We start from the raw sequence: 2,123 nt of genomic DNA, 5'->3' as shown, positions 1-2,123 counted from the left end.
AGGAAAGGAAGTTCTCTCATCAAAACCCATTCCCAGGGTGGCTTGTTGCTATTATGATATGGAATTATGTGAGTGAGAGAAACAGCTCTATCACATTTCATGAGCATTAGAAAAGTAGTGCATCATGCCAAATAGAAATAGTCAATGCATTTCATGATATTTTGCTTTAGAAAGGCAGATTAATGATTAAATAATTGAACTGGCACTTATTTTATTTAGAAATATATATTCAGCCCTATAAATTAAAATGTCAATATATATCATCTAACATAATACAAAGCGTCACTGAAAAGGTACATGTACCTCCCCAGTAGTCTTATACTTTGTAGCAAATGTCATGCCGAAGGTAGGTCTGTCAGTTTTTAAAACTCAGTTCCATCCCCTGAGATCAAATAGCGCTAAAATTCAACTACTACTGAAAGCCATGTGTCTTCTTACTAATGGAAAAAACACACAGATTAAAAATCAACCTTGGAAAAAACCCCAAAGAAATGCAAACAGAAAAAAAGTAGAACTGAGTATGAGAATTTACATTATTTTACTATTTTATATTCTCCATTGTCATAGCAAGGCTTTATGACACAGTTGGGGTTTTTTTTGTAATTTTTCCATCAGTGACAGTGTGTTGCATTTTCTTCAGACAAACAAAGGTTCACACTAGAGAATCAGTGGAAATACGTGAAGTTATATCATATGCACAGATCAAATCAACCAAAAATAGAGAAATATGTATTTTGTCTAGTCTCTTCATTAAGTGTTATTTGTAATAAGAGCACATTAGAATGGTTATACTGATTGCTTGTCAGAGTTAAAAACACAAGTGTTATACTACAGGATTTATAAAATCAAGGTTTGACAGCTGATAACACCGGATAAAAGATACCTTTGGTATTTTGGGATTTTTTTCTTATAACCCATGTATTTTGTGGAACTGCCTTTCATTATTATGACAACATAAAACCTTCCTAGATGTATGTCCTGATTTTTGGCTGGGATAGAGTTAATATTTGCAAGAAGCTGAAAGGGGACACAGACCTATCAGCAGACCCATATGAGGTCATGTTCAGAATACAAAGAGGGGAGCTGACCGGGGATGGGCTTGGCATCTGGTTCTGGGCAATGAGCAAATTGCATTGAATATCTTCTGCTTTGGTTAGTCTTTTATAAGTATTGTTGTGATTTTCCTCTTCCTTTGATGTCCCAGTAAACTGTCCTTAGTCCAATGCATGAGTTATACCTTTTCTTCTGATTGTCCTCCCTATCCCACTGGTGACCACACGGTGCTTAGCTGCTGGCTGGGGCTAAACCATTAAAATATTAATTTACTTATTTATTTGTGGTTATTGGCTGTTTGACACATACAAAAATAGCTATTATACCGAGTCTCTCTTGATATTTTAATTTGTTTGAATTCCGACCCATATTTCTCAATGTCCTGACAGTTCTGGAAGCGGTGCAGGGAAAAGTAAACAGCTTTAATGTATGAGCTTATAGTGGCAGTAGTAGGAACAAATATCAGTGAGAATTTAATTTGTGAAAGCTTTGATTCTAGACCATGAGAGCACATTTTAACGACATGAAAATAATCAATGGTGACTCCATTCTACAAGCACTAAAGGAAGTAAAATGCTCAGAAATTGAATCGATGACCTGGAAAACAAGCTCAAATTCAAAGGTGATTTGATGTTAGAAGCTTCTGAAAAAGTGCAGAGACTGAGGGATTTCTCTCTGCTATCAATTATGAATAAATGGATTTAATAGATTTCACAAGCAGCCAATACACGTCCCAACAACCAGATTAGGATTTCTACAATGAGTCTGGTCTGAAACTGGGAAATGCAATTCTACTTAACAAAATTATTTATCTAACACAAAAACAGTCTGGAAGTCTCCAAGTTGCAAATTGGTGGAAGCTGAGGGGGAATTCTGGGGAGCAAGAATAATAATTTCTTCTTGCACTTTTTGACATGCCATGAGATCTTGGTCTGAGGCACTTTGTGACATATAGGCATCAACAAATGGCTATTCCATGTTAAGCATGCAGCCTACTACTGGTCTAAATCCCCAAGAAACAGGATTCAGGGCTATGTGAATCCTTGGTTTGATCTGGTGGGATTGTTTTT

The sequence above is a fragment of the Gallinula chloropus genome (assembly GCF_964237585.1).
Source record: "Gallinula chloropus genome assembly, chromosome: 2".
NCBI lineage: Eukaryota > Metazoa > Chordata > Aves > Gruiformes > Rallidae > Gallinula > Gallinula chloropus.
Note: the sequence above shows the minus strand (reverse complement) of the source record.